Genomic DNA, 19503 nt, shown 5'->3' on the forward strand with positions numbered 1-19503 from the left:
CTACTGTTTTTGACTCAGCGACTCACAAACCAAACCTACAAAGTATAGTCCATAAATTCTTTAAATTTGGGACCAAGGAATGAAGGAAAGAGAAAGGTTTCACTTTTTTTCCCCCAAACTGTCTTCTAATATCTAGGCTTCCGTTGTATGTCTGAATGATTAAGTATTTGGGAAGTCCCATTTGGTTTTGCTAATTTTAGTCAGGTACACTTTCTTTTGCAGACTTTTCAAACTGATATGGATGATCAGTTTCACACATCACATTTCCTAGTTGCGGCATCTGTTAGCAATCCTTTTGTTTTCTTTTTTAAAGATTTATGTATTTTTATTGGAAAGTCATAGTTACAGAGAAAAAGACAGAAACATCTTTCATCTGTTGGTTCACTCCCTGAGTAGCCACAACGGCCAGAGGCAAGCCTATCAGAAGCCAAGAACCAGGAGCTTCTTCTGGGTCTCCCTTGCGGGTACAGGGTACCAAGGCTTTGGGCAGTCCTCTACTGTTTTCCCAGGCCACAAGTAAAAAACTGGACGGGAAACAAAGCAGCCAGGATATGAACTGGCACCCATGTGGGATCCTGGTGCATGCTGAAGGCAAGAATTTAGTCACTGAGCCATCACACCAAGACCTCTGTTAGCAATCTTAGGGCATGAAATAAGAGAAATATAATTTTCTTAATAATTGAGACTGTAAATTATTTGCATAGTCTGTAGGGGGTCATTTGAATAATATTTGTCACATCTGAAATGCTTATAGTCACTGTTTCTAGTCTGTTCCACAATTTAACTTTTTTTTTTTCCAAGATGCATGTATTTATTTGAAAGGCAGAGTCAGGGAGGGGGAGAGAGAGAGAGAGAGAGAGAGAGAGAGAGAGAGAGAGAGATATCTTCCATTGCCAGTTCACTCCCTAAATGGCTGAAATGGCTGGCTGGAGCTACACTGGTGTGACACCAGGAGCTAGGAGATTCTTCTGCGTCTTCCACATGTGTGCCTGGGCCCAAATGATTGGGCCATTCTCTGCTGCCCTCACAGGTACGTTAACAGGGAGCTGAATCTGAAGCGCAGCAGCTGGGACTCGAATGGAGGGCCCATATGTGAGGGCAGTGCCATAGGTGGTGGCTTCACCTTACTGGCACAACACCAGGCCCCACTGCAATTTCACTTCAGGGAATCTACTCCTCAAATGAAATGACGTGTGTGAACATGCTCACACACAAATGATGTTTCCTTAGAAATATATAGAAATAACATACATCTCTGTTAGTTTTGGAAAAGATTAAATTATGGCACATGTAATAATTCACAAATTATTATACTACATAGTACTAAAAATATTAAGTAGCGGGCTAATTCAGTGGGTGAAGCCGCTGCCTGACACGCTGGCATCTTATATGGGCACTGGTTCAAATCCCAGCTACCTAACTTCTGATCCAGCTCCCTGCTAATGTGTCAGAAAGCAGCAGTGGATGGCCCAAGCACCTGGGCACCTACATCCACATGGGAGACCCAGATGAAGCTCCTGGCTCCTTGCAGCCATTTGGGAAGTGAACCAGTGGATAGAAGATCTCTCTGTCTTTCAAACATACAAATAAGGGAATAGCTCATTAACACAGTATATTCCAAATATACTGTATCAGCTACTTATTTTTGCAGAAACTTTATATTCCCATTTCACAATTTAGGGTGGCAATGTTTACAAGTATAGCTTAACACTTGGACCTAACATACAAAAACATGTACACTTAACATTTTGGGGAAAAAGACTGAAATAGTTTAAAAATGCATTTACTGAATTATAACACCCTGCCTGTTTAAAAATTAGTTTCTGTCCACTGAGCCATAAATCCAGGGATTCATGCAATCCTAACATTGCAACCTGTGCATCCTTGTAGTGCCTGGCATGCAGCTACTGCATGATGGCTGAATCCAGTTTAAAATCTTTCGAGGAGCACCTATTTGATTTAAAAATGAGCGGCAGAAGGGCTAGTCCCTTTTCTAAGACAGCCAAAATAATCTGGTGTCGGACAACATTAAGTTATTCACGTTTTGGTGATCTGAGGATGGAAAAATCACTCCATCTCAGAACTGGACTACCAAGGGCGAAAAGGTGAGCCTGTGGTGCTACTATATTACGGATGATACAAAATGATCTTTTTGTTTTGGTTCAGATCACAGGGAAGGGGTCTATTGAAAAGTTTGCTCGTTGTGAATCGCGGGCAAATCACTTCACGTCTATTCCTAGTAGTTACCTCACCAATACACACACTGTCCGAGGAATGAATGAAACTTTTATAAAACGCTGGCAGTACAATGAATACTTCACGTAAACTCAGGACCAGAGGACTGAAAATCGCCCTCAAGACGAAAAACCGTAAACACGCACACGGTCCTGGGAAGTCTCCCGAGCCTCATCCCTCCCCGCAACCACACCTAACCGGCCGGTCCCCGAGGGCGATTCCAGCTCGGGGCGGGGGCGGTGGTCGTCTGTCCCCGCGTCTGGAGGCCGGGGCTCCAACGGCCACCGCCAGTGATGATGTGGGAGGGAACTCCGGTCTCGCTCACCGGAGCAAGTCCGCCTGGGTCCCGGGGGGCTCCCTGAGAGACCGCCACACCTACTCCGGTAACTCTGGTTGCTCCCGCCCGCAGAAGGAGGAGTTCAAAGCCCGGGGCCGCCCCAGCCTGCGAAGCCGGAAGATCCGCGCGGCCAGGGCGGGTGGGCGGGGCCGGGCCGGCGGCGGCCACCAAGCGGGAAGCACAAGGCGCGCGCTCCCGGGAGCGCAGGCGGGAACGCGCGCGCGAGGCTGAGGGCGGGCCCTGACGGAGGCCGCGGGAAGAGGGCGCCCTGGAGTCGCAGCCGGAGAGCGGCAGAGCGCGCGGGCCGGGGCTGGGTGCGAGCGCAGGGGCGGGCCCCCGGGGAGGGCGACGCCGCCGCGGGGGGCGGGGCCGGGCCGTGCGGGAACGCGCTCGCGGGGCGGGGAAGGCGGGGGCGCGGCAGTGGCGGGAGCGTGCCCGGTCCCCGCCCCTGTTTCCCACTCTCCTTCCACCTCGGAACCGGCCGGGGCTCGGCAAGAGGCTCCGCGCGTCAGTGCCCGGAGCCGCCCTGCTGTTCCCCGCCTCGTCCCCCTCCGCTCGCGGGGAGCCCGTCAGTTCCCGCCCCGTGCGCTCCTCCAACCGGGCCATGGATGGGTAAGTGCTCGGGCAGCGCCGCGGGCCGGACCGGGCTGCGTCGGCCCCGCTTCCTCTCGGCGCGTGTCGCCGAGACCGGGAGGTGGGGAGCAGCGGGGAGCCGGGCACGGCGCCGGCGGTCGGAGGGGCGGCCGCCCCGGCCGAGCTCGACGGCGGGGCTTCCGGGCGCCTCCGTGCGGAGCCTCCGAGTCGCCGAGGCGCCGGCCGCCGCAGCCGCTCCTTCCTGCACGCCGCGGCCCCGCAGCGTCCGCCCCTTCACACCCTCTCAGCGCGCACCGGGCAGCAAAGGGAAGCCCGGTCCGGCCGCCGGTACCAGGGCCCGCCCTTCGCGACTAGAGTCCCTGGAGCCTTGGCCGGCCTCCCCACACTTCCTCTCAAAAAAAAAAAAAAAAATGGTGCGCGGCGCCGGGGGAGACGGGGGCGGCGCTCGGGACGGGCAGGCGGGCGCCGGGGCTGCCGACCTCCGGTCCTGGCCGCCCGGGTAGTTGCTGTTTACCGGTGAGGTGGGGCGAGTGGCGGAGCTTTTTTTTTTTTTTTTTTTTTTTTTAATTTCCCTTGGCGGCGAGGCGAGGGGTGGACGGCGAGTGCGCGCGTCCGGACACTTCTGGGCGGCGACCGGGTTCCGAACCCCCGGCCCCGCGCGGAGTCTCGGGGCTGCGGGGCACCGACTCGGCTCCCCTGACCCGGGCTTCGAGATAATGTGAGCAACTTCTTGGTACCTGACGTATGGACTTGGTGGCCGTGGACGATCCCCCCTCCCCCGCCTTCCATCCCCAAGAAACTTCCTGAATGCTGTGTCCTGCAGGCAAAACACTGAAAGTATAATTTCGAGGGAGCTTTCAGAAGCTCAACAATGTATTGGCCAAAGTTAACAAAAATAAACATTGGGGGATCGGCTGCGCTAACAAATTTTCTGGGAACTCAGGTGTGGGGTGGGACTTGCCATTTTAATGATTAGGAAAAAAAAACCCCTCGGATTTCAGTGAATTAACTGGAGGTTCGTAGTATCGATATCAGGGTTTATGAAAGTGTCCGACTGTATTTAAATTCGAGATTATGAGTCCGCTTACTCCGTTTGGCATTTGAGGTTCTGTTTGGTTTGTTACCTGCTTTGGATGACAAGATTTCTCTTAGCCCTCGTTGTGAACGCTGGAACTTGCTAGGGCCATGAAAACCACTTATGTATTCCCTCTAAGATGGTGGTTGTCATGCTGTAGAAAGACTGGAATCTTCCATCAATTTTTGCCCTCGTTAGATTTCATTAATCTGAGTTTCACAACATTGGATATGTGGTTTAGGGAGTAACTCGTTTGAATGTAGGTTGTGTACTTCTGAAGACCTCAAACTGTGGTTTCAGAATTTTTTGGTGTTTGTGATTATGTCTTCAGGGCTGTTTACTCAGTGGAAGCTGTTTTATTGTCTAATCACAGCTAGCTGTCAAGGTCTATTTCACATTACCTTTAACATTTTGTATGTGTGCAGGATCTTGCTGTTTTAGTGATCTGTGCCAATATGGCAGCGTTTCGGTCCAGGAAGGCCATGAAATGAGTGATCTTGGTGTGTAGGGAATTGTGGCTAGGAGGTTTGTTTGACTTCAGGTAGGGACGCTATCTGGCTTTTTCTGTCCTAAGATTTATAGTTATAATAAAGGAGGCTCTTGAGTTTTGAGTTCTGGCTGTTACACTCGTGAACAACTGAGTCCTGCCAGCTTACTGTCTGGTCGCGTTGAAGCAGTCTGTGGTTTGGAATTGAGGAATGAGTTGATTGGTGTGAGCATGGAGAGCAGTAATTCAGCTACAGGAGGGCACGTTCCTTTGGGGGTTCAAGTTGAGCAGGATTGGCTGTGTCTGGGCTGGTAGCCACAGGTATCACACAGTTTCACTTTTAACGTAGAAAACTTCATTTATCACACTTAATTTCAAGTTTCAAAATTTTACAGAGGAAATGCTAAAAAGCAAAAAAAAGGCATGGGTGTATTGTCTAAAACAAATCCCAGTTCAGAGTCGTGCGTTTGTTTTCCTTTATGAGGTAATGATGACATTACAGGGTTTTAAAAGTGTGTGGAATTCACTTTGACTTTTCTTTTAGCAGATTGGGAGGCTGAGTGTTAAATGGAGGCATCAAAGAGATGCATTTCCGCATGGAAGAATTTTATACGGGTTTTTGCACTCTGATCTTTGGGGATGTTTTGGTTGAATACACCGAAATTTTGCCTGTTAGGTAAATTGAGTCTGTGTGTTTTCCCACAGCCTGAAAAGGTCCCTTCCCCTTGTTTTGGATAGTAAATAAAAAACAAGCCTCCAGACAGCATGCGCTCTCCTTTTTAGTTCCTCTTCAAACTCAGGCTACTTTTTGATGCCTGTGCGCCTTTCCTCTTAAGACATAATTTGTACTGAAGCACAGTTCTGACGTGGCAGAAAGTTTTAGACAAACGTTGCTTGAAATATTTGACGTGTAAAATGTAGTATTTGATCATTTTTAGTTCTGAGAAACTGTCCTAACTTTATTTTGCTGAGCATTTGGGTGAAACAGGCCAGCTTGCAAGATATCTTTAACTTCTCCAAGCACTAGTTTTGTTTCATTTAGAACATAAGACATGTGCCTTCATACCAGTGACTGGGAAGAGAAGACTTTAGCGACTTTGAATTTGTTAGCTCCAGGTCAGTGAGTAAACACGCCTGTTGGTGAAGCACAATTAGACTCTTCTAAATAGTGAATTGATTTCAGACCTTGTTACGGGCTTGGCTTTATTACTCTGCTGTTAGTAGGCTGTCCCATCATCTTTCTTTGTATTAACGTTTCACAACTCATCACATTCTTTTATTATTTGTTATTATAATGCTTTTTCTTTTCTCTTTAATCTTATTATCTCTCTTTTAAAAGCTTGTCCTCTAACTTTGTTTTCCATTTTCTCTTTTTACTTTTTCCATACAGTGTTGTTACAGATCTTATAGCAGTCGGTTTAAAGGTAGGAATCTTTTACTATCCTTTCATAAACATTTTTATGTCTTGATTTTTCACACTTTTTTCCAGTAGTGAAGGCGTCTCCCTTGCTCACAGAATTGTCTGCTTTATCGTGTAGCGATAATATTTTAAATTTATTTAACTCTGACCTGAGTAGATCTGCGGTTAATGTTAGATTTTATGTATTTTTAAGATAGAGCTGTGGTGTTAACGATTTGAAATGTGAGCAAAAGACAGTCCAAGGCCTAACAAGGTGGGCTTTTGTTTTTGTTTTGTTTTAGCAGTTGAATGTAAACTGGGCTCTGATTTTCTATCCTGTTTTTTTGAACCTCTTTCATAAAGATCTTTAGAAGTAACAGCAGCTGATATTCTTCTTTGCCTCTGTGTGTCAGGGGCTTTGCGTTTATTTTCACTAGTCGCTGTAACAATCCTTCAAGGTAGGTGATTAATATCCCTGTTTGAAAGATTTAAAAAATGATTTCAGAAAGGCTGTGTCCAAGATACAGGGTGGTGTTCAACCCCTGTCTTGCTGGTTCAGAAGTAAACATTTTTGTAATTAGCCACAACCATTGAAGATCCTACTTAAAAGGTTTAAATCTGGGTGATTAATATTTTATAGTGATGATTTTTCTGGTCATTTGGTTTATTAACATCCTGTCATATTAAATATAAAGTAACCAATTTCATCGATGTGAAGCTTTTAAAATATAACTGGAGTTTGATGTCTTCCTTTAGTTATTTGATATAGCTGGGTTAGCAATCTAGTCCTAGAGGCAACTTATGTATTGATTATCTTAGAAAGAAAGAAGCAGTTCTATGTACTATGTATTTTAAACAACTCAGTACCTGTAGTGGAAGAAACATTTAAAGTGAGTCTTGCTTTGGTTTTCTTGGAAATGTAACTTGATTCTAGAATTTCATCTGACAGAGGAGACATTTGTAAAACTTACTATTTAAGAGTTGAGAAAGAGTTAAGAAATTAATGCCTGAATCTTTGCCTGTCATGTTATTGTGGGAGACAATAGATCTTGATGTTAAGTGAAATGAAATTTAGATCTTAAGTACAGAATTTGCCTTTCTCACTACAAAGTTAGCAGAAAACATGAAGGTCAGGTGCTGGGGTGCAGCCAGTCAGGCCGCTACTTGGAATGCTTGCATCCCATTTTGTACTGCTGCAGGCTTCTGGTCCAGCTTTGCTGCTGATGGATCCTGGGAGGCAGCTGATGGTGGACCTGTGGTTGCCCCTGCCACCCACTTGGGTGTCCTGCTGAGTTCTGGGCTCCTGGCTCTGACCTGGCAAAATATCCACCTGTGGGGAGAGAACTAGCAGATGGAAGATACTGTGTCTGCCTCTCTGTTACTCTTGCATGTAGATGAGATGAAATATTTTAGAAAGACCAGATCCTAGTAGAAAGAGAACTTGAGCTAATTAATTGAAAAATCTGTGTTTTATGGATTTAAGCATTAGAAAGATGCTGTAAAATTACTCATGGAATTTTCCATAAAAGTGGTTTTTCTTGGATACTAAGGAGGTTTAATTACCAAATAATAGGCCAATAAGATTCATTGCATTCGATTGTCTGAAAGATAAGCCAACAGTTACTTCCTTTGTTTGCTGTCTTAATGTAATGACAGAACAAATACTTTGAGGCAGGGGCAAGCATTGGTTTCACATTGTGCTCCATATGTTACGTTTTTGAAGTCAGAAAAGCAATGTGGATTTTTTTTTCTTAGAGATTTGGAAATTCCCTTAAATATAAATGCATTATTTTAGGGGAAAAAGCTGAGTTGTTTTGAGGATTGAGTGATTCAGTGTATGCCGTGAAGGCAGGAATTTTGATATTTTCTACAACATTGTGTTACTTGTGTCTGGTATATAACCTCAAAATTATTTGATGAATAAAGTTAATGTCAGATTGTCATACAGTTAGGTGGCGAACTTATACTGGAATCTAAGCCTTCTAATCTGCTAATGTGTCTTTTGTTAGGTATATATCATAGTGAGAAAGTTTCTGCTTTGATGTTAAGCCTGGAATTTTCTTGAAGACAAGGGAACATTTTGAGATACTTAATTGAAGGCCATGCCGTATTTTACCAAGTTGTATGCATATTCCATGTGGAGCATCACTTTTTTGAGTGTGGTCTTAATTAAGAAAACCAACTTTTGGTACTTACGAAATATTTATTTTTCATGATTATGTTTTGAGATGATTGTCAAAAACAGAAGTAATTGCTGTCCTTGATTTTGAATTCTTGTAAATGAAGAACCAACCAGGTGATTGTGAGTAATATATGTGTATTTCTAGAACTTGATTGTATCAGATAAATCAAAGTACCAGCATTGTGAGTAACAGCTTTTTGTGTTTGTATCTTGATGTATTTTTTTATGTTTAACCTATGCTTTATTACTAGCTAACTCATCTTAAGCTTAGATAGTTCCCCCATTCCTAGTAGTTTTTCAAAATGCCATAGTGGCTATTAAAGTATTTTTGAGTGATACTCTTCTATATTAAATGTTTTAGTGTTTTCATTGTATTTTGAGTAGATAGTTGAGTATTGAGAAGCACATGTGTTCAAGAAGTAACATAATTGGCTTCCTGTAATTGCCATGCTTGCCACTATAGGAAAAAATAATGCAGCTTGTTTGAACAGTTTTGGAAACAATTTTCTGTTTGCTTGAACAGAAGTTAGCAAACTTGGGTCAAATCCAGCTTGCCACCTGTTTTTGTAAATAGTCCCACTGGAACTCAGCTATGCTGTTTTGTTTTCAGTGGCTACTTTTACACTAAAATGGCAGAGTTGAGTACTTGCAGCTAAGACTGCAAAGCCTATGGCCCAGCGCGGTGGACTAGTGGCTGGGGTCCTCACCTTGAAAGCCCCAGGATCCCTTATGGGTGCCGGTTCTAATCCCGGCAGCTCCGCTTCCTCCTGCTTGTGGCCTGGGAAAGCAGTCGAGGACAGCCAAAGTCTTGGGACTCTGCATCCGTGTGGGAAACCCAGAAGAAGCTCCTGGCTCCTGGCTTTGGGTCAGCTCAACTCTGACCATTGTGACCCCTTGGGGTGAGTGAACCAGTGGACAGAAGATCTTCCTCTCTGACTCTCCTCCTCTCTGTATATCTGACTTTCCGATAAAAATAAAATAAATCTTTTTAAAAAAAGTTTATGGTAGGAAAAGAATATTAAAAAAAAAAGATTGCAAAGCCTAAACATATCTACCCTCTGGCCCTTTACAGGAAGAGTTTAGTACTGTGCTTGCTGTATGGGGAATATTGAAGGCTTTTGCTACATACTCTTTTTTTAAAATTTTTTAAATTGTATTTTTGACAATCTTTACATAGTTAATTACGGTAAAAAGGCTCAAGGGCTACAGGAAAGTGGGTAAGACTATTTCCATATTGTTTTCTTCATGTGTCTGAGGTAGAGGGGGATATTAAGGGAGAAGCCCCACCCAGTTTCCCACCCACGCCAAGTCCTGGATGTGGGGCGTGCTCTGAGATACTTGCTCAAGTGTTTTTGATAGTTCTCCAGTTATGAGTTGCTGCCAGTCTCGCCACTCCAAGCACGATGAGGTTGTTGAAGAATCCACTGATTGACATAGTCCATCATAGAGTCTTCATTTGCCCAGTATTTCGCTGCCAACATATAGCTGAGGTGGTTGATTGACTTGTTCTGTCTTCTGTCTTTTCTTGTCTAGGGTTCTGAGTCCTGCGGTTCAATTGGGGAGATCCCCAATGAAACTTTGAGGTGTTCGCACACCAGATTCTTGTATGTTCTAGCAAGCACAGGGCCCGGCATAGTCCCATCACCACAATCAGCTGGTGGTTGCAATTGCTGGGTTGGTTCTGTTTTCAGTCCCGACTTCCACTGGAACAATGGGTGTTGCAGTCCAGTCTGGTTCTGCCCAGCACATACTCGGCCCTTACATCAACCAGTGGGTCCTGACTGGCTTTCAGCCCATTCTGGTTCTTGCTGTTGGATGTTTCAGGCCGGTCATGGCTCATCCATACCCACATACGGCTCACTTATGGCTCAGTAGGAGTTGAGACCTAGCCTAGTCCGTCCCACCTGTACCCTGGTCCTCCAGGACACCAGACGGTGTTGGGGTCTGGCCTGGCCTGATGCATCCAGTCCCAGTCCACACTAGTGCCAAGGGAGACTACAACTGTTTGCTGGTTAGAACGCAACCCCCATTCCAGCACACGCACCCCTTGTGCAGATTCTTTTTGTAGAGTAAAATACACAGGTCTTTAGGGGACACAATACATTAATTTACAAAATTGTATTTTATTTGAAATGCAGAGAGACAGAAAAAGAGCAAAGAAGAGCTCTGCCATTCTCTGTTTCATACCTCAGTTACCCACAGGCTGGACTAGGCCAGGCTGAAGGGAGGAAACCGGAACTCAGTTGAGATTTCCCTGAGTCTGGAACAGAGTGAGGAATTGAACCCAGTACTCTGGGGTGCGGTATGGGTGCTACAAATGGCACATGACCCTCTGAGCTGCCCCTCATTGTAGTTTTAATTTGAATTGTTTAGCTGACTTGTGATAAGTACCCTCTTATGTTTTGTTAGACATTTATCTTTTTTAGTGAGTTTCTGTTAAATATTTTGCCTATTATTATCTTTTAAAAATATTTGTTAGATTTTAATTTGTACTCATTTCAAAATATTTGCTACTCTTAGTTGGACTTCCCTTTAAGGATTCATTTATTTATTTGAAAGGCAGGAGAACATGAGCATGCTTCCATCTGCTGGCTCACTCCCAGGTGGAAGGTAGGAGCCTAGAACTCCATCCGGTCTCCCCTGTTGGCACAGGAACTGAAGCACTTGGCACGTGCTCTGCAGCTTTCCTAGGCACATTGACAGGATGCTAGATAGGAAGTTGAGTAGCTGGACTCAGACTGGTACTTGATATGGTGTGCTGGCATTGGCCATGACTGCCACACCCACTGTGCCACAATGATAGCTCCTGTTATTTTTTGTTTGTTTGGTGAGAAAAAGCAACGGCAGAGTAAGATGGGGGAAGAGAAGGAAAGAGAGGAGAGGGAATGAGAGAAGCCTTTTGTTCATTGGTTCCTTTTCCAAATGGCCACCACAACTGTGGGTGGCCAGGGCAAATCCCAGGAGCCAGGAACTTAATCCTCTTGTCCTCGTGGGTGGCAAGGAAGCAAGTACTTGAGGCGTCATCATCTGCTTCCTTCCTGGGTGCATATCAGTGAACAGAATGCGAGGCAGAGGAGCTGGGACTTGAACCAGGCACTCTTGTATTAGATGTGGTTGGCCCAAGTGACAGTCTAACTTGCTGTGCTGTTTTGGTCATAGAACATGCTTTGAATAGTTTCAGTTCATTTATATTTCCTGTGATTTGTTTTGATGTCAAGTATGGTGTGAGTATATATTTGAACGTGCCATCTACTTTTAATGGGTATAGTACCAATAAATGTCATTAGACAAACTGGTTGAAAACTCAAGCTTCTGTGCCCTTACTGATTTCCCTTCTATTCTGTCAGTTACTGAAATAGAAGGTTATTGAAGCTTCAGTCTAGAAATGTAGATTTATACATTTCTTTTTGCTTTGTGTTTTGAAGCTCAGTTACTAGATACATTCATTTGGTGCTATCCTATTTTCTTGAGAACTGACCCTTTTTATTATGAAATATCTCAAGATAGATCATGTCCCGAAGTCAACTTTGAGGTTACTCCCGGCATTGTTACAGTTAGTGTTTGTATGGTGTGTTTTTTTTCCTGTGGGGTGTATGTGTGTGTGTGTCTTCTAAAAAGATTTATTTATTTGAAAGGTGGAGTGACACAGAGGGAGGGAGACATAGAGAGAAAGAGATAGATGTTTCATCTGCTGTTTTTTTCTCCCAAGTGCCTTTAACAGCTGGGTCTGGGGCAGGCTAAAGCTGGGAGCCAGAGCCTGCCCCCCAGTGTCCTGGTCTTCCGCAAATGGGTATTAGAAACCCAAATACTTGAACCATCATCTGTTGCCTCCCAGGCACAACAACAGGAAACTTAATTATAAGTAGAGTAGCTGAGAACTGAACCTGTGTCCCAGTGGCAGTGTAACCCACTGAGCTGTAACTGGGCTGGTGCTATGGTGTAGCTGGTTAAGTCTTTGCCTGTGGCACAGGCATTCCATATGGATGTTGATTCCAGTCCTGCTGCTCCACTTCTAATCCATTTCCCTGCTGATGGGCCATCTTATGCTGCTTTTCCTAGACACGTGAGCAGGGATCTGATTGCCAGCGGGCAGTGGGAAAATGAACCCATGTCTAAATAGGATGCCCATGTCACAAGCATCAGTTACCCTCTATGCCACGTTGTTAGCCCTGATCTTTACAAATTTACAAATTTTATAGAAAGGTTGCAAGAATAGTACAGAAAACTTACATACCCTTTTCCCACTTAGTTCACATTTGCCTTACTTGTCATTTCTGTCTACCCTCCCCCCTTCCTTCCTCTTTTGTAAATGTGTGCATGCACTTCTCTCTGTTATGTGTGTATTTTTTATACATACATATTTCTTTCTTTTTGTTTTTTTTTTTTTTTTTTAAAGATTTTATTGTTATTGGGAAGCCGGATATACAGAGAGGAGGAGAGACAGAGAGGAAGATCTTCCGTCCAATGATTCACTCCCCAAGTGAGCCGCAACGGGCTGGTGCGCGCCAATCCGATGCTGGGAACCAGGAACCTCTTCCGGGTCTCCCACGCTGGTGCAGGGTCCCAAAGCATTGGGCTGTCCTCTCCTGCTTTCCCAGGCCACAAGCAGGGAGCTGGATGGGAAGTGGAGCTGCCGGGATTAGAACCGGCGCCCATATGGGATCCTGGGGCTTTCAAGGCGAGGACTTAGCCGGTAGGCCACGCCACCGGGCCCTACATACATATTTCTTTTGTGGGGCGGGGGAGGGTGTAGCTTAATCATTTAAGTAATTGTTGTGTTTTTCTGTAGACTTACTAATTTCCTTTTCAAAATCAGTAAATGTTTAGGTGATACTTGGGGTATTATATAGTTCATTAAAAAATAAAAAGATTGCGTATTTGAAAGGCAAAGTTAGAGAGTGATTCACTCCCCAAATGGTCCCAGCGAAAGCCAGGAGTCTGGCACGCCATCCAGATCTCACATGGGGCTGTGGGCCCAAGGACTGGAGCCATGTTCTGCTTGCTCAGGCAGATGAGCAAAGAAGTGGAGCAGCTATTATTCAAACTGGTGCCCATATGGGATACCAACAATACAGGCATCCACATTGCAGCTCCTAATACTGACATTAACTGGCATTAAACCCCTAACTGTTCCAGAGTATATTACCTCCAAGCAAAGACTTTCCCTTATAATATATCAGTATAATTATGAACAGTCAGGAGATTAATTTGCAGTCGTTTTTGCTCTCTTAAGCTCTACTTTTAATTTGTTTACTTTTTTATTTTTGAGAGAGAGATTTCCCATCCGTTGGTTCATTCCTTGAATCCCCACAATAGCCAAGGCTGAGCCCCTGCAGAGCCAGGATCTCGGTTCATGTTGCCTTCTTGAGTGGCAGGGATCGAGCTACTATGGCCGTTACCGCCTGCCTCCCAGGGTTGTGCATTAGTAGGAAGTTAGAATCAGGAGTGGAGCTGGAGCGCATAGCCACTTTACTCCAGTGCGTGGTGTAGGCGTCCAAGGTAGCAGTTGAATCACCGCAGCACGCATCCGTACTTTGTGTCTGTTTTGTTTTATGACCCTGAGATCTGTGAGGAGTGCAGGCTTCTGTTGGCTGTTCTTTCCTGTATCTGTTCTTTCACTGCTAGATCTCAGATGCATATATTTTTTTTTTTCAGGAGCACTGCAGGAGGTAATACTGTGTTCCTGCCTTGTATCAAAAAGCACAGGAGATTAATTTGTTCCAGTTGTTTTGATATTTATTTTGATCATTTTAGATTGTGCTTGAAAGTTTTTTACTTCAAATTTGTTATTTTGTCCTTTGTTATTCAGTATTTTGTGGGGTGATAGCTTGAGATTGTATAAATATTCCTTTATTTTTCTCAGACTTTTCTTGTGCTAGTTTAAACATCCATTCATCAGTTTTCTTGAATCATTTATTGTGATGGTTGTAAAGAGGTGATTTTCTAATTTTGTTTTTGGAATCAAGATTACATTTCTTCTTCTTTTTTTAAGATCTATTTATTTTTATTGGAAAGTTAGATATACAGAGAGGAGGAGAGACAGAGAGGAAGATCTTCTGTCCAATGGTTCACTCCCCACAGGGCCTCAAAGTCTGATGCTACACCTATCCGAAGCCAGGAGCCAGGAAGTTCCTCCAGGTCTCCCATGTGAGTACAGGGTCCTAAGGCTTTGGCTTGTTCTCAGCTGCTTTCCCAGGCCACAAGCAGGGAGCTGGATGGGAAGCAGGGCCGCCAGGATTAGAACCGGCTCCCATACGGGATCCTGGCACGTGCAGGGCAAAGACTATAACCATTATGCTATCGCGCTGGGCCTGATTACATGTCTTCTTAAAATGAGCTTGGGAACTGCCCTTATGGTGCAGTGTGTTAAGCAGCTTCCTTTGACACTTGCATCCCCTATCAGAGTGCCAATTCTAGTCCCAGTTGTTCCCCGTCCCTCTTTTTATTTTTTTCTTTAATTCTATTGGAAAAAGGGTAGGTATACAGAGAGAAGGAAAGACAGAAAGATCTTCCGTCCACAGGCCCACTCATCCCCCAGGTGGCTGCAATAGCTGGAGCCAGCTGATCTGAAACCGGGAGCTAATGCTGGGTCTCCCATGCTAGTGCAGGGTCCCAGGGCTTTGGGCCATCCTTGACTGCTTCCCCAGGCCGCAAGCAGGGAGCTGGATGGGAAACAGGGCTGCCAGGATTAGAACTGGCCCAAGTGCTTGGCCCCTGCGCTCATGTGGGAGACCTGAAAGGAAGCTCGAGGTTCTTGACTTTGGTTTGGCCTTCCTGATGGAAGATCTCTTTTCATCCTTACCCCTTCTTTTCGCCTTCTTCTTCTCCACCCTCTTCCTTTCTCTTTGTCGCGTTGTCTGTCTGTCTTTTTTTTTTTTTTAAAGATTTATTCAGTTTTTTACAAAGTCAGATATACAGAGAGGAGGAGAGACAGAGAGGAAGATCTTCCATCTGATGATTCACTCCCCATGTGAGCCGCAACGGGCCGGTACGCGCCAATCTGATGCTGGGACCAGGAACCTCTTCCGGGTCTCCCACGCGGGTGCAGTGTCCCAAAGCTTTGGGCCGTCCTCTCCTGCTTTCCCAGGCCATAAGCAGGGAGCTGGATGGGAAGTGGAGCAGGCGGGATTAGAACCGGCGCCCATATGGGATCCCGGGGCTTTCAAGGCGAGGACTTTAGCTGCTAGGCCACGCCACCGGGCCCGGCTTTGGACATCTTTAACTGCTTTCCCAGGCTACAAGCAGGGAGCTGGATGGGAAGTGGAGCTGCCGGGATTAGAACCGGCACTCGTATGGGATCCCGGTGCATGCAAGGGAAGAACTTTAGCCACTAAGCCGGTGTCAGACCTTCACAGGTTTTTTTGTACCAGAAACTTTTATTTATTTAAAAGAATGACAGAAGGAGTAGGGGGGACAGATCTTCCGTATGCTGGTTTACTTCCCAAATGCTGCAGTAGTTAGAGGTGGACCAATCCAAAGCCAGGAACTAGGAAGTTCTGGGTCTCCCACATGTGTGCAGGGGCCTAGGAACTTGAGCCGTTCTCTGTTTACTTTCCTAGGTCGTAAGTTGGGAGCAGGGTTGAAAGTAGAGCAGCTGGAAAGCAAACTGGTGCCCACACGGTTTACTAACCCCGCAGGCAGAGGCTTTGCCTGCTGTGCTAGGACACTGGCTCTGTGTGTTGGCTTTACTACTGATTCACTCTTTTTCTCTTCTTCTTCTTCTTCTTTTACAAAATTAATGTGTGCTTTATATGAGACTTGTATCCATGAGGATGTTTTTGGGGAAGAACAGAATTTAATTTTAAAAGCAGCTTGTGAGGGAGGGTGGGTTTTTGCACAGTGAATTGAGCCATATACTTGGGATATAGTTGGGCCATTTCCATCTTGTAGTGAGGTGCTAGATTGGAGTCTTGGCTACTTTGTGCTTAGTATCCAGGTTCCTGCTGATGTACCTGGGAACGTAGAGGAAGAAAGCTCAAGTGCTTGTGCTCCTGAACCCATTTTTGCGGGAGATCAGGATGAGGTTACTGATTCCAGCTTTGCCCTGGCTCAGCTCTGTTGTTGGCATTTGGTGAATGAATTAGTGATGGATGATCTCTCTCTGCCTTTCAAGTAAGTAAATAGATCTTTAAAGAATAAGATGAAAAGCATTCTGTCCTCTTACTGGGACTTTTAAGTTCTCAGCTGTAGTCACTAATCTCCATTTACCCCATGAACCAGTTCAGACTATAAGCTTTTTATTTTATTTTATTTTATTTTTATTTTTATTTTAAGGTGTATTTACTTCACAGACAAAGTTACAGAAAGAGGGTGTGATAGAGAGATATTCTGTCTACTGGTTCACTTTTCAAATAGCTACAAAAACTGAAAGTGGGTAGGCCAGAGCCAGCAGCCAGAACTGGGTACAGGGCTTGAAGCACTTGGGTCATCCTCCACTGCTTTTCCAGGCCCACGAGCAGGAATCTGGATCAGCAGGAACTCAAACCGATGCTCATGTGGGAGGCTGGCATTGCAGACGGTGGCTTAAATCTCTGTGCCACAACAACAACCCTTTTCAGTTTTCTTTTTTCTTATTTTGATTTTCTCCTGAAATTCACACACTCCTCTCATTTATAGTTTCTCTGTGGCTGAGTTTGGAAATGGGAGTTGGCGACTCTTGCTAGTTTCAGACTCCAGATCAAGACTCACTAATTACCTAGTACAGCAAGTACAAAGGCATGTCATCTAGATATGCCATTATGTTATTGTGAAAGGACAGATTCGAGAACCTCCCAGGGAGGATCAAGTCAACTTCAAATAATTGAATGCCAGGTTTGCATCTTAGCAACACTATGCGCATATGAAAACGGGAGAGTGTTTATAATTTTTGTAGAAAAAAAAATTTTAACTTAGAATTTCTTACTAGGTCAAATGATCATTTGTAAGGATGGTCTTCCCAGACATGCATAGACAAAATTTATGTTGTTTACTATCATTTGGGTAGTCATTTAAGGATATACTCCAGCTAAATTATAAACTAAGGACAAGGAAAACAGGTTATTGGAACAGTTGAGCCAACCCCCAGAAATGGAAAGATATTTCAGGTTGATAGCTCTTCAGAAAGCTTAAAAAATGTAGTCATTCTAGATTGGAGGAGAAAAACTTTTTTTTAATATTTATTTTTATTGCAAAGTTAGATATGTAGAGAGGAGGAGAGACAGAGTGAAAGATCTTCCGTCCAATCATTCACTCCACAAGTGACTGCAGTGTTTGGAGCTGAGCCAATCTGAAGCCAGGAGCTCTTCCTGCAGGGTCCCAAAGCTTTGGGCGGTCCTCGACTTCTTTCCCAGCCGCAGGCAGGGAGCTGGTTGGGAAGTGGGGCTGCCTGGATTAGAACCGTCACCCATCTGGGATCCTGGTGCTTTCAAGGCAAGGACTTTAGCTGCTACGCCACTGTGCTGGGCCCCCGAGAAGGACTTTTAAGAAATTCATCTTGGGAGGAAATAGAATTTGATGGAGTGGATAGTGTTATGGGGAGTTATGGTAAAAATTGATGTGATTGCAAAAGACAGTGCTGTGAGGAAAAAATTTAAAAGGCAATTAAATATCACAGCTGAATCAGTAAACTCGATCAGAAAATCATCTTTTTAGTGGGCATTGTTGTGCAATGGGTTAACCTGCTGCTGGGATGTGCTAACTCATACCGAAGTGCTGGTGCCAGTCTGGCTAGGTGACTTCAGATCCAGCTTCCTGCTAATGAACCTGGGAAGGCAATATGTGGTAGCCCAAGTCGTTGGATCTCTGCATCCACAGGGAAGACTTGTAGGGAGTTCCAGCCTCATGGCTTTGGCCTGCCCTAATTCCAGGTGTTTGTAGAGTAACCCAGCAGATTGTAGATACCTGTCTATTTTTTGCTCTGCCTTTAAAGTTGGAAAGAAAAAAAAATAGGGAAAGAAAAAGTCTTGGTCATACAATGAGCCCGATTACAAATGTTGCCTACATGGAGCCAGCATTGTGGTATAAAGCCACCACCTGTGCTGCCAACATACCATATGGGAGCAAGTTTGAGTTCTGGCTGCTCCACTTAATATCCAACGTCCTGCTTATTGCCTGGACAATGCTGTGTATGATGGCCCAAGTGCTTCAGCCTCTGAAACCCACGTGGGAGACAAGGATGAATCTCCTAATTCCTGGCTCTGTCTGGTTCAACTCTGGCTGATTCAGCTAGCTGGCGAGTGAACCGATGGATGAAATCTGTCACCACCTCTCCTCCTCTCACTCTGTTAACCCTGAGTTGTAAATAAATCAGTCTCTTCTTTTAAAGAGTGTTGCATGGGACTACAGTGAATATGGAGTTTGATCTTGATTCTAGGAACATTATTTTTCAAATGGTCCAAGAATATGACATTCAGCCATAGAGAATAAAATGAAGAGTGCTAGTACCATGCTCTCCTAAGCCGTGTTTATACAGTCGTAAAAATGTAAATACTATGTATTGATTTTTAACTTTGAGTCAACCTTTGGACGTGAATGGGTAAAGCCCAGAATGTTTTTTTTCAAGGCAAAATGGAACAAAATAGAAACTACTGTAACGAAAAAAGGAAGCTGTTGGTAGCAGGGCGATATGAGAGCTATTATTATGATAATAGCTTTGTCTTTTGGACTGGAGAGTCAAGGGTAACATTGGATTAACAGAATAGACCATAAGGAAGTAGGTAAAGGAACTGTTCATGGAAAAATTTTGAATTCCATGTTTGTTTTTTCATAATACCTATTTTATTTGAGCTTTTTGAAGTATCTCCAACATTAAAGTGCAAAGGTACTTAAAGGAAAAACTAAAATTAAGAAACTAAGAATAAACAAACATTAAATAAATGTTTATTAGAGATTGATTGGTTTATTCTTAAAGTTAATAGCTTCAAAAATAGTGTTGTAAACACATATTACAGGGTTTTGTGTTCAGCTATTAGGATAAAAAGAACAAATAATTTAACAAAATATGTTTGTCCATATGCATATGGAGAACTTACTTGAAAGCGTTACAGAGAGAGGAGGGACAGAGAAAGATCTTCTATCCGTTGGTTCACTCTGCAGATGGCCACAACAGCCAGAGCTGGGCTGTCTGAAGTCAGGAGCCAGGAGCTTCTTACAGGTTTTCCACATGGGAGCAGGGGCCCAAGGATTGGGCCATCCTCTGCTGCTTTTTCAGGTGCAT

General features: G+C 44.5%; 1 protein-coding gene and 1 long non-coding RNA gene across 2 annotated transcripts in view; one reads left to right on the forward strand and one right to left on the reverse strand.

Annotated features, from left to right (window-relative positions):
• Positions 1-2734, reverse strand: part of LOC131481863 (uncharacterized) — a 36440-nt gene extending 33706 nt beyond the window's left edge. The window contains exons 1-2 of the long non-coding RNA XR_009246595.1: positions 2611-2734; positions 2042-2088 (exon numbers count right to left, since the gene is read on the reverse strand). This is a non-coding gene — a long non-coding RNA (uncharacterized LOC131481863). The remainder of the gene's footprint in view (positions 1-2041; positions 2089-2610) is intronic.
• A 241-nt stretch (positions 2735-2975) lies between these two features.
• The window catches only part of PTBP3 (polypyrimidine tract binding protein 3), an 83477-nt gene continuing 66949 nt past the window's right edge, over positions 2976-19503 (forward strand). The window contains exon 1 of the mRNA XM_058672301.1: positions 2976-3184. The gene's annotated coding sequence lies outside the window, so the exon portion shown is untranslated. The remainder of the gene's footprint in view (positions 3185-19503) is intronic.

Source organism: Ochotona princeps, chromosome 14 (assembly GCF_030435755.1).
Source record: "Ochotona princeps isolate mOchPri1 chromosome 14, mOchPri1.hap1, whole genome shotgun sequence".
In the NCBI taxonomy this organism is placed as follows: domain Eukaryota; kingdom Metazoa; phylum Chordata; class Mammalia; order Lagomorpha; family Ochotonidae; genus Ochotona; species Ochotona princeps.